General features: G+C 32.7%; 1 protein-coding gene across 1 annotated transcript in view; it reads left to right on the top strand.

Moving 5' to 3' along the window:
• The window catches only part of LOC140441766 (neuroligin-4, X-linked-like), a 960,081-nt gene that overhangs the window by 131,724 nt on the left and 814,173 nt on the right, over nucleotides 1–14,184 (top strand). Inside the window, exon 2 of the mRNA XM_072532673.1 lies at nucleotides 13,621–13,940. The gene's annotated coding sequence lies outside the window, so the exon portion shown is untranslated. The remainder of the gene's footprint in view (nucleotides 1–13,620; nucleotides 13,941–14,184) is intronic.

Below are 14,184 nucleotides of genomic sequence, written 5' to 3'. Positions count from 1 at the left end.
TCTTGACGAAACATGGATTTTTGCGAAAGGAAATAATACCAAACTATCCTGGCAAGATGATTCTACCAAATGCTATTCGAGTACTAGTGCGAGTAATGGGAAAATATATATTATATTGCATGCAGGAAATACGGAAGGTTTTATACCCAATGCTAGTCTTATATTTTCTTCGACAAAAAAAACTGATGATTACCACGGAAATATGGACGCCGATATTTTTGAACATTGGTTTGAGGAAAAATTATTAAAAAATCTAGAAAATCCGTCATTAATAGTCTTAGACAATGCTTCGTATCACACCAGAGAGAAGGAAAAGTTTCCCACAAGCACCTGGAAAAAAGAAGACTTGAAAGTGGCTGTCGGAGAAAAATAGAGAACACGAACATCTAGTTTTAAAAGCTAAATTATTAAATAAGTGCAAAGAACACATTACTGAGAAAAAATTTGTCATTGGCCAAATGGCACTAAATTATGGTCATGACTAAGACTACCACCATATCACTGCCAGTACAATCCAATTGAATTGGTGTGGGGCATCACTAAAAACTACTATGATAAACATGCATGTAAGACCACCGACGAAGCCAGCGTTTTACAACTCTGGTAAGATGCACTAAACCAAGTCAATGAAGAACAATGGCGGAAATGTATTGAGCATAATGAAAAAAAAATTTAGTCATATGAAATAGAACAAGCTATTGATGAAGTAAGACATTTAATTATTCGTAATGATGAAGAGTCAGATCAATCGGATAACGAGTCAGATAGTGATAATACCTGTCCATAGATTAAGACGTAGATAGAAAAATTAACACAAAAGGGTACCAACCACCAAAAAAAACAAAAAAAAAATAAAACAAAAACCGCATGCAGGAGAGAGTAGTAAGGTAGATTAAGGACATGACTGGGTATTGGACGACTGATGAAAGGATTCGATGTTTGCTCGCTCTCGACTGCACTTGGTGCAGAAAAGGGAAAGCAAGTATCGGCACACACAACCATCAATCGATCGCCGAACAATTGCTTTGACCGGTAGTGATAAAGCCAAATGGGCTAACCTACCACTTAAATGTAAATACACGGAAATCTCCCATTGCCTGACGTTGTACCGCAGGAGGACAACCTGTCTCGGTGAGTTTGGGAAGGTGTGTGTGGGAAGTAGGAATAAGTCTTTGTTTTATATAGATATATATTTTTATAGATATATTTATAAAATATATAAAAATAAAAATATAATACAAAATTTTGAACACCCAGTATTAACATTGGCAAATTTTTTATGCTTAAATAAAAATAGAGTTTAGTACACTCTGAAAAAGAATTTTTATTTTTTCAGCATAAATATTAACTACAATATTAATTTTTAAAGTTGCATGTGTAATATGAAAAATTTGTCAAAAACTTTAAATATCTCAAAAACGGCTATTTTTTCGAGAATGGTATCCCAATAAAAATCGATCCAGAATTTCACGTAGATTCTAAAAAAAATAACAAAAAGCACAGTTTCTATTTAAAATAAGAAACTTAATGGCGACTTCCGGTACAACCGGAAGTGCTAGAAGAATGCAAGTATTTAAAAAATAAAGAATGCTTTGCATAACCCATTATTCCAAGTTTGCAGAAACCAGTGACGACCAGAACTTTGAAAACTTTTAAGAAACATGTTGCGTGAATGACCCTGTATATTTCATACTCAATGTTTATCAATTTACATTATGATATTTAATTATTATAAAACATAATACAAATATAATTTTATTAAAAGAATCCCTAATGTCGTATTATCAAATTAAGAAAACCGTACATTTTTAATTTGAGAACCGCTGACTACCTGAGGCAAATCTGAACAGACACTTTTATTACTTATGCGACAGACTAAAACGATCCTACTATATAAATATTATATATAAATATAATATTACGCATAAATATTTAATTTTATTGAATTTCAATTTAATTTAATTTAATTTTATTTTATTTGATTTTTCTAAATTTTTGACGTTTCACAAACGTCATTTTATTTCCATAACAAGTGTATATGTAAATGTATGTAAATATTACCTTACAATAACAGTAACCTATATTTTTAGCAATTTTGCGAAAAAATCTAATATACTAAAACGCTAAGCCCTTTTCTTGTCCACCACTTTACTCAAAAACCATATTAGATAATTAAAATATTTTTTCAGAATATTATTAGTATTACGTATGAGATTGTCAAGATATACTTTTGGTACAAAAATTCACTTCCGGTTTTGAGATGACCGGAAGTTAAAATTTACTTTAAGTTTTAGACCCCACAATGTATATATGGATCGAAAGGTCTCGTCGAGACGAATCTAAATATGTACTTCCGGTTGCAATCCGATACCGGAAGTGACCCGAAACGCGCATAAAACGTCAAGATAGAGCAAATCTGACACCGGATTCGTGATCAGCATGCAAAATTAACTGCTAAATGATAACATTGTAACAAAAAATATTGTTTTTGACGAAATATTTCGTGATATTTAATACACTTTTTACTTGCATTATTGTTGATGAATGTTATGTATATTTTTGCTTATATTGTTTGTATTGATCTCTTAATTTTTCTCGCAAAATAAAAATTTCATTTAAAAAACTCGATGTCGAGTTGGTCCGCTAGTTAATTACTAATAAAGTAGTAAAATTTCTTATTTCATTGTCAGATGTTGGTAGTTCAGATTTATTTCCTAGGTGGCGTAGCTCCCATTTGGAGCAAATAGTATGATTTGTCGTCCTAGCCTTTCATATAGATAGATACGGCCATGTATTATCTTTAGAACAATTTTCACTAAATGGTTTAACAAACTCATGGTTCTGTAATCAGCACAGGTTTTTGCTGTTGTTTTCTTAGGTAAAGCTATGAACAATGAATTGGGAAAAACCACTGGGTAGGTATCAGCATGTATAAATGGTATTGAAAACCGAAGTTATAGCCTCTTAAACATTGCTATCATTCATTAGCTTGTAAAGGTTGTATATTTCACTTGGAATTTTATCAGAACCTGTCGATTTACCATTTTTTAATGATTGTATGGCTTGTGTTACCACAGAGCGTGTTTTTAGGGGTTTGGTAATATCTAGAGATGAACGAATCCTATCGTTTTCGAAGACATCCTACAATTTCCAAAACGTAGCCTTTAACGGCTTTTAAACTTCTATAAACTAAATATCGGTGAAAAATCCACACGTTGAGTGTTCAAATCTCTTGGTTAGTTCTTGAATTGCAAATTAGATAAAGACTAAACTTACAAGCAAACTGTGGCAAAAGAGTTTACTTGGAAGTGTGTTGAGTCTTGTAGAGAAACTAGAGCATATAGCTACTGTTAATCAAGAACATTATAGAGAGAACATTATTACATCTTTTGTTAGAGATTTAGGAAATTTTTGCCCACAGGCACTGGTTTTAATCGGGTGGCCCAACTAGCAATACATATATACGCTTCTAAGTCTTAGTCAATGAGCATTTTAAAAACAATAATTTCTGGTATAACAGACTTCGAGTACCCAACTCACTCACCTAATATATGACAACACCTGATGCATACATTTGGGACAAAATCAAGGAATCAGTATTTAATTCAAAAGTTCCGCTAGCAAATATTCGAGAACTACGACAAAAGATAATAAGTTGTTTTCAACAACGGGATAATCTACAGAATCGTTATAAAGCTTGTTTCAGCACATTTTCTGCACATTTTAAATATCTAAATTACGTAGTTTGAAAAATAAATGCAATGTTCACTTTCGGTACTGTTTATTTTGGCAAATAAGGTAATTATTATAGTGTACTATATACAGGGTGGTGCACCGAAAACAAAACAGATGCATTTACTGGCAGATGATTCCTTTTTAAAAAAAACGCTTGGACCCGTCGATTTTGTTATCGAGGGGGAAACAAAATTGGCATAAAATCACATTAACATTTGCAGTCCCCTAAGCGGGGGTGGCACCATCCCTAAAATCTTAAATGGAAAGGGGGGTCGAATGATCCATCATTTAAAAGGTCTTTCAACTCCCTTTACAATGATGTAAAATTCATGTACTTCAATTCAGTAGTTTTGGAGATTTATTGATTTAAAGTTTAAATACATCATCGTAAGAGGAGATCAATACAAAGCAGCAAAGTTGTTAAAAAATAAAGAATGAACTGACCTGTCAGCCGAGTAAATGTTGAAAATGACCACCATTACTTTCCATGCAATAATAAAGATTTTGCTGAAAACGTTGCCGGACATTTTGCAATATTTGAGGAGTAATTTGATGGCACTCATTCACAATTATTTGTCGTAAATCTTCTAAGGATGTTGGCTGAGTAGCATAGATTTTGCTTTTTAAGTAACCCCACAAAAAGAAATCCAAAGAAATCTGGCGATCTTGGGGGCCATTCAACGGCACCTCTTCTACCAATCCATTGACCTGGAAAGGTCTGATCTAAATAATGCCGAACTCTTAATGCGTAATGTGGTGAGGCACCATCCTGTTGGAACATCAACATATTCTCAACGTATCGACCATCATTCTGATTTTCAATTATATCTGTTAACGCAGGATCTATAGCATTTTGCAGTAATTCCAAATACATTTCACCAGTCAAATTTCCAGGTAAGAAAAAAGGACCAACCAAATGATCGCCAAAAATGCCAGCCCAAACATTTAATTTTTGTGGCTGCTGTGTGTGTACCTCATGGTAAATTCTGGGATTAGAGTCCGACCAATGTCGACAATTATGACGATTTACTTCGCCATTTAAAAAAAGGAACATTCGTCGGAAAAGCAAATGTTAAATAAAAATTGTTCATCGCTTGTAATTCGTTCACTCATACCTTCACAAAATTCTAATCGCTTATCAAAATCGTCTTCATTAAGTTCTTGTACAAGGTGAATTTTATACGGATGAAAATTATGGGCCTTTAGAATCCGTTGGATACTACGTCGACTCACACCACACGAAGTTTGCAATTTGCGGGTACTTAATGTAGGATCTACAATAACTTGCCCTAAAACCCCCACTTCTGTTGCTTCGTTCCTTATAGGATTTTCAATATTACGTTCTTTATTGGCGACTGATCCAGTTTCCCGAAATTTAGCTACAAGTTCTAGAACATATTTTCGGTGCACATTATTGTTCTCATGTCGCTCATTAAAAATATTTCAATAATTTCAACCCTTTCTGCCGTGGAATATACCATGGTTAATTTATGTATAAAGCAATAAATGATATTTTAACAACAAAGATTGGTCAAATCAATCGCAAACTAACGTACTCTACGTACGTAAATACGTACGTATTTCCTATTTAAAATAAGTACGTGGCATTCTCTACTTATCTTTCTTCAAGAAACAACTTTTTTTGTCACAAAGGACACTTCAATTGCTATTTTTATTATTAATAAACCATTGGCGTAGTAAATAAAAGCATTTACTTATCAAGAAAATGCTTTTACTCAAATTTCTTCTGAAAGAAGTACAAACTAATTTGATGTACCTATTAAAGTCTACTTTAAACTTTAAATCAATAAATCTCCAAAACTACTGAATTGAATACATGAATTTTACATCATTATAAAGGGAGTTGAAAGACCTTTCAAATAATGGATCATTCGACCCCCCTTTTCATTTAAGATTTTAGGGATGATGCCACCCCCGCTTAAGGGGCTACAAATGTTAAAGTGATTTTATGCCAATTTTGTGTTCCCCGCGAAAACAAAATCGACGGGTCCGAGCGTTTTTTCAAAAAAGGAATCATCTGCCAGTAAATGCCTCTGTTTCGTTTTCGGTGCGCCACACTGTATTATAGTATACTATACGATTATTACAGCTTGCATTTCTTAATTCAGTGCCTCGTGGAGCTGGATTGGTCATAAATTAAAAATTATCGAGCTCCAATTATGTACCTTTTTCAATATTTATTTTATGTTTTTTTAAGCCAAATTTCTAAAATTTATTTCTTAATATTTGGCGTATTTCTAAATTCGGCGCATTTCTAAATTTTATTTGTAAAATATGTTGTTTTGCCTTTGTATTTGCTTTTTCTAGAGGCACCTCGTGAATTTACGATTATTACACTTGTGAGGAAATCTAAAAACTTTAAATGTAAAATCTATGGCAAGTTTTGGCGTTAGACTTCCAAAAGCGGCACTAAAAATGCCGAGACATCCTCTGAGCCGTGAGATTTAAAGTTTTAGGGTTGCCCTAAGAAACTCATAAATTCTTGTCATTGCCGTCTAAAAAAAACTCGTATTTCTCTTTCTTGGGTAAGCAAATAATGTATTGAGCAGATTGGATCTAAAATATATATTTATAAATTTAGTTAATATTAAAGAATAACTTACTTAGGTAATTTAAACTATTTTATGACCACACTTCAGATTCCTTTATATGAAGGACACATTAAATATTTTCTTAACATGTTAACCGATTTTTACATATAATATTTAAGAAGTAAGAGAACTTTTGAAAGAAGACATTGTCAGGTTTATTAAGGCACAGAGACACCTAGAACGGAGAAATCCGAATACAGTTATTAAGAAAATCACCAAATAAAGACCAGTATCAGGTTTAGACCACTAGGACGAACCAAGACGAGATGAGAGAACTAAATAATAGCACACCTTAAAAAGTTTGGAAAGCTCTTAGCACAAATATAGAGGAATAGAGAAATATTGTAGGAAACGCTAAGTTACACAAACATTTGTAAAACCAAAATGTTATTGAGGACTGACCCCTGCGACAAATCAGTCAGAAAAGCCCAAAGAGGACGGTAGTCACTCCGCTAGGAGTGTGGATGCCATGATGATGATGATCCATGCCCTTTAAATCTGATTTCTTGGAGGGCGGCTATGTCCACTTCGTATTTCTGTAGTTCCTGGGTAATAGTTTGCATTTTGCCTGCAGCATAGTTTGGACATTCCAGGTTCTCAAACACAATTCCATCATTAAGTCCTTATTCCGTAGCTTTGGTCATTGTCCGTTAGCCCGTCCGGTTTATATATATATATATATATATATATATATATATATATATATATATATATATATATATATATATATATATATGTATATATATTCGGTTTTTTATAACGTCTTACGACGTTGTCCGACTCCCAAACGCCACTGTATTCTGTCTCGAGTTAGGTTTTCGTCCAGATTTCGAGCGCTAATCGCTTTCCTAACTCCCAGGTTCTAGCTCTGTGGTGGTCTTCCTCGTTTCCTCTTCGCTGGGGGTTGCCACATCATCGTTTTTTTAGGCAATCTTTCGTCCCCCATTCGGCTCACATGCCCATGCCATATGAGCTGTTTTCTCTCAATATCCTCAACTATAATGCCCTCTATACCCATTTGTTGTTTTATCACTTCATTCCGTATTCTGTCGGCTCTTGATATTCTCATCGATCTTCTGATGGCATCCATTTCCGTGGCTTCGACCTTTTTCTTATATTTTTCGGTTATTCTCCATGTCTCAGCTCCATAAATTAGGCTAGTTTTAACCATTGTCTCATAGATGTTCCATTTTCTTTTCTTTGATATTTTTTTACTCCATAGAATTCCGTTTAAACATGCTATAGCTCTTCGTACTTGTACAATTCGATGTTCTATTTTTCGTTCGTCTTTTCCACTACGGACGAAGATGACGCCCAGGTATTTATATTCGTTGCATGGATTTATTTTTTGATTGTCATCGATATCGAGTTGTTTTGCTTCAGCTCCAATTGAGAGATATTTTGTCTTTTCTAAATTGATATTTAATCCCCATTTTTGGTATTCTTTAATTAGTTTTCTAAGCATGTATTCCATGTCATCTGTGTCATTTGAGATCACCACCTGATCATCTGCAAACTGTAAAGTATATGATCGTTCAATTGTATACCCATTCCTTTGACTTTTCTTTTCCATTGTTTTAGAGCTGCAGAGATATAAATCTTAAATAGAGTCAGAGAGATACAACATCCTTGTCTGAGACCCTTAGTAACTGCAAATTTTTCAGCTAATAGGTTTCCGAATTTAATTTTGGAGTTTGAACCATAATATAGATCTTTGAGAGCACTAACCAATGTTTGATGTATGTTTGATGTTCCCAGGACTTCCCATAGTTTATTTAGCGGGAGTGTGTCATATGCTTTCTCAAGATCTACAAAAGTCATATATAACTCTCTATTTGTCACAATTTTCTTTTCTATAATTTGTTTAAGACAGAAGATGTTATCTGTACATGAACGACCTGCTCTAAATCCTCCTTGTTCTTCGTCTTCAGACGATTGATAATCTTCCTCTATCAGGTCCCGTAGTATTCGACCATATAGTCGACTCATTGAACTTGTGACCGATATCCCTCTATAGTTTTTACAATTTCTCCTGTCACCTTTTTTATATATTGGGGTTATATATGCTGTTTTCCATTCATCTGGTGTTGGATGTCCATTAATATATTCGTTAAATATCACCGTAATCATTCTGTGTAATTTCTCTGAGCCATTCTTTATTAATTCCGTAGTTACTCCCTCTGGTCCACTTGCTTTCCCATTCTTCATCCCTGCTATAGCTTTTTGAACTATGTTGATGTCTATGGTAATATGCTCTCCCAGAATTTCGATTCTTGATGAATTCATATCTTCTTTAAATTCGTCTCTGTTCTCATTTAATAGATGTTTGTAATAATGTGTCCAATCCTCGGGATTTATGGGATTAAGAATCACTTTCTCGTTAGTCGGCTTCTTAACAGAGTTTATAAACTTCCACGCCTCAGTGCATTGTCGTCCTCCAATATAAGATTTTATCTCTCTGCACCTTTTATCCCATATCTCATTTTTGAAGGTCATAATTATCTTTCTAGTTTTCTTCTTCATTTCATTGTATCAATCTTTGTCTGCGTCATCTTTTGTATTCAACCACTTATGGTATAATCTTTTCTTTTCTGTTACCGCATTTTCGACGTCTTCATTCCACCAAAGCTTGTTACTAATTTTATTTTGTTTGATTCCTAAGACCTCCTGTGCTGTTTGATGAATACTTGATATTATGTTCTCATATATGCATTTGGTATTTGTTAGTGTTTCGTCAAGTTTGGAGTCCATTCAAGTCTTATATAGTGTGCGGGTGCTCTCATGAATTAAACTGGACAGATTGTATTGAGGAAGATCAATTCTCTCTAAAAGTTGTTCGTCTTGGCTTGATGAGACACTGTCCTTTTAATCCTAATGGGAAAACAATTTTTGCCCTGACCATGTGGTGATCTGATCCGCATACTGCTCCTCTCATAAGGTACAAACCGTCCGGTTTATACCTTATTTATATTATTAGCCATGGCTGAGTTTAATGCTAAGCTAAATAATCAGTATTATTATTATATGTGTAAAAAAATATTGAATATGTTTGAAAAGTTTGTCTAAGAGGATACATTTTTATTGCCATAATAAAAATTTTATGATCTCTTTCTAAAAACATGGACATTTGCACACGTTAAAACATAAAAAAGCGTTCTAGATAATGCATTTAAAACAAACTAGTTTTCTGAGAACGTTATCAATAATATTTATCTTATTAATAACATTTGAACAATTACTTTTAAGATTAATATTATAAAAAATTATCTCATATAAAATAAGTCAACTATTTCAGTTATATCTTATTAGCGTTAACTGTTTAATCACTTATTAATCTATAAATATAAAAAAATATTTCAAGTTATGAATAACGTAGCAATATACACAATGAGTTACTGAAATTAGTCCACCCTGATATTATTGGCAATGTTTGGTGAAAATCATTTATGAAATAAAATTGTGTCAATATTTTAGAAAATTATAACAAACACTGAGACCAGTCAACTATTAGATATAAATGTCCGGTTTTTAAACTTAAATTTAAATGCACACTGTGATTCGCGCAAGTCTAGCATAGTCTATATTTTTTCTTTTTGTTGAAACATTCTGTATAATGTTAATTCAAAAATAATAATCTTATTTTTGAAAATAAAAAAAGGGCTAAAACTCACCAAATTTTAAATACAAATTTGATTGTACATACATAAATTTATATAAATCACATAATTTTAATATTAAATATAATTGCCATTAGAATATTAACCCATTTATGCCCAGAACATTTTATTAGGATATTTAAGTGTGGTCAATATAATATGAATAAAAACCATCCCAAATGGGTAAAAATTAGGATTTTATTGCAAAAACGCAACACTGGGCCTTATACCTTATAAAAGAAATGCACAAATCAAAAACAAAATTATTCAGCAAGATTACAAAAGTTAGAGAGAAGAAGTAAAACATTCAAAAAAGGCACAGAACAAAAGACTAATTATTATTGATCATGAAATTTTATAAAAAAATTTTCGTGGAACTCAATATTATATGTTGTATTTTCGCAATTCTATATACACCTTGTTAAAATATTAACAGACTTTTTGTTGGTATTGATTCTCTGCGTATATTTAGGCAGGATTCGGCTTATAAAATCGCCAGACGTTATAGAACAGTAAACGGTTGTTTAATATATTGTTGCAGACAAAAGACTGTTTTTTATACATTGTCAATAAAAAATATTCCCTGACAACAAAAATAAGGTCATCTGCGTATATTAAATGCTTGACTGGTAAACAAATACTGGAACAAATATCATTTATCGCAAGAATGAACAGTGTTGTACTGAGTACCGAACCTTGTGGGAATCCATTATTTTGCCCGAATGTCGCCGAAATTTCCCCATTTGTTTTCACTTTGAACGTTCTTTGTTGTAAAAAGTTTTTTATGAAGGAGTAAATATTTCCTGTTATCTTGTATTGGCGAAGCTTTTCAAGGATGGCTTGATGCTAGATAGTATCGAAAGCTCCTACAATATCCAAGACAGAAGAACGTTGACGTCTGAAACTGGATTGCGCTGCGTCAATTATTGCATATTTTTCAAGAAGCCATGTTAATCTTAAATTAATCATTTGCTCAAACAGTTTACATAATGAACAGGTTAGGGAGATAAGTCTGTATGATTTTGTTGGGTTTGAGGGTAGATCAGATTTTTTTATTGGTATAATAATTGATTCACGCCACAGTCTGGGTAATTGCTGAGTATGACATATTATGCCATATCTTGTTATAAAGATTTAGCAGTGTTGCGAGGCTAAAATGAGATAATTTTTGATGAATATAATTGGGATTTTGTCTGGTCCAACGGCGGAGTTCGTACAAGAGGATAGTGCAAGTGCTAATTTTTTTTTGTTTAAAAGAAAGGTTGATAGCTTCAATGTCGTGTCTACTAATTTGTGGAGCAAGAGGAATTTGTATATTCTGGTCATTTGGACTTTCAATCTGTTCGACTTCAGACCTGAATTTCCATGCAAAACTTTCAGCCTTGATATGAGCAATTGTTTGGTTATCTGTTATAACTTTTCCATTCAGTGATATTGCTGGAACTTTTGGAGGAGTTTTATGACCTTTCATTTGTCTTATTTTTGTCCAAACTTGAGATGGTGGAGTACCACTATTAACTGTAGGAATCTATTTTGGATTTTTTAACGACATATTTCGCTTTGCCTCTTAGCTTTTTGAAATAGATCAGGTTTTCCTGAGTTCTTCTTTTTCGATATCTGTTAAGGGCCATTTTGCATTGACGTACAGCTAGTTCACAATCTAAATTTCACCATAATACTGCCTGTTTGTAGGGGCATATTGTAATTTTTTTTTACATGATTTTCTGCAGACTTAATAATGCAGTTATTAAAGAGAGTTATTGCCTCGTCTATATCTTCATATTGTTGAAGTAATAAGATATGATCTTTGTCGCTAGTCTGAAAATTATTCCAGTCCTCTTTAGCGATATTCCATTTAGTAATGGTAAAAAATTTTTTATTGCTATTTATTATGACTATCGGGAAGTGGTTACTATCATATAAGCTATCTAAAGTATACCATGAGAGTGAATCGGCAGACTTGGGATTAAATATGCTTAGATCAATAGAAGAGTGAGTTCATGAGGCGATGTTAAAATACGTACGGGTTCCACTATTCATCAGACAAATATTATTGCAACTGAATACAGTCTCTGCGGTTTTTTCTCTACCAAATGTTTTCTTTAAACCCCACATAGTATTATGGCCGTTAAAGTCTCCAACTTATATAAAAGGGGTGGGAAGTTGGCGAATTAAGTCATCTAACTCGGTTTCTGTTAAGCTGTAGTTAGGTGGAATATATGTACTGCATATGGTTATTTGGTCGAGACACCAGACAGTTATTGCTATGGCCTCTAAATTGGTAGTTAGGATATATTGTACAGAAAATAAATCATTAGACACGAAGATAGATGTTTTTCCACTTCTTCTTGTATACGTAGTCCGAAGAAAATGGTACCAAAAACGTACCTCACAGTAAGTTTTTTGTAAATTACCGAAAACAAAAGTGCACTACTCAACCGGTGGGGATTAACACTATATATAATATCCCCAAGAAGATTGCAGATTTTTTGAAACTTGCAAATTCAGAAATGTACACGGGGCATTGTTTCCGTCGTTCTTCAGCTACTATGTTCGCAAATTCTGGAGCTGATCTAGTAAAAGTTAAACGTTTAGGTGGACGGAAATCGTCATCTGTTGCAAAATCTTACATTGAAGAGTCAATAAACAATAAGATTGCTGTATCCAAGTGTATACTTGGCGGACCAGAAAATCACTCCAGTACCTCGAATCAAGTGTTTAAGCAAACGAGTACAAGTTGTGATGCTCCAAAAATAGATATTTCTAATAATGTTAATTGTAAAATTTCAGTTGTGTTTATTCCTTAATGTGTTTAAATTTGTAAATTTTATTGAATAAAAAAAAGTTAAAATATTTGATCTACTCTTACTGTTAAAGTGTCACTTTATCTACCCTTGCGGTTAAAGTGATACTTTGTCTACTCAAAACAGTTGTTATAGCAATACTTTACCATTAGATATGGAAAAAAATAAATTGTAAAGTGGTAATGATTAATTTCGTTCGTGGTAATTTTCACGATTTTTTTTTTAAAGGGACCAACTTTATTTTAAGCCTAACTTACTTAGTATGGATGCTAGAAACTTTTGAATAGTACAAAAATAAATTTTTTTAAACTTTAAAAAGTTTTAATGAGTTTTGCCCAAAAGAGCTTCGTTTTTTGGTTATTTCACTTTGAAATATTCGATTTGAAATTTGACAAATAAGAACCTACTTCATTTGCTACAGACTTTACGAATACAACGTTTTCTATTTTGTTATATGCTTTATTTTTGCAAGGAATATTTTTTTCGATAGAATATTTACTTGAGATATTAGTGAAAAAGCGTGTTTTTTCGGGTAAATAACTCAAAAATATTGACTTTAATAACTATGGAACTAATATTGCCTAACTGCTTCTACTTTAGTATAAATAAATAATTTTAATAAATTTTCAACAAGTCAAGATTCCAATTGTTTTTGAAATTTTGCTAAGTAGGTCATGAAAAGCTTTCCTAACTTCGCAACTTCATATTTCCTAACTCCTCCTCACAAGTTATACGCAACAAAAAATTTCCAAACCGCATAACTTAACTCCGGATAAGACAAAACATACTGAAACTCCAATCTCTTTGTTTCAGGATCCGAAGCAGCAGCCAAGAAAACTGCTTAGGGCTACGTCAGCGTCTCAAGTCCGTTATCCTTATTTTACAAGATGCAGCTCCCAACTTTATATCGAAAACAAACTTAAAGCGGTAATCTAAACGAATAAACCATTCCATATCGCTTGCAGAGGGTCAGAACATGCTGCGCAGCCTATTTATGAAAGATCTCCACAATCAAAGGAATAAAAGTATTAACGGATGCAATTGAGCAATTTCAAAAACTTTGTTACATTTTGTTTTGAAGTTAATTGGAAGTCTTTAACAACACGGAAACAAAATTTAGATGGTTGTAATTGGTAAGTTTAATCCAATATTTAATTTAATAATTTATTATTTAGTAGGGTACACATATGTAAATTGTTTTTTAGATAATATATTCGACTTAAAAAATAAAATCAGTAATTGTAAGTAAATGAAATTACTGTAAAATAGTAACCCATTTTTTTATTTTGGATGTGATTTTAATGCCTTTTGGTTTTCGTTTTTTTTTTATCTAAAGCTAAAATCTCAGCCTCAACAAACATATAGCATTTATAACAA

This window comes from Diabrotica undecimpunctata, chromosome 5, assembly GCF_040954645.1.
Source record: "Diabrotica undecimpunctata isolate CICGRU chromosome 5, icDiaUnde3, whole genome shotgun sequence".
In the NCBI taxonomy this organism is placed as follows: Eukaryota; Metazoa; Arthropoda; class Insecta; order Coleoptera; family Chrysomelidae; genus Diabrotica; species Diabrotica undecimpunctata.
Note: the sequence above shows the minus strand (reverse complement) of the source record. Positions and strands in the feature narration are given on the sequence as shown.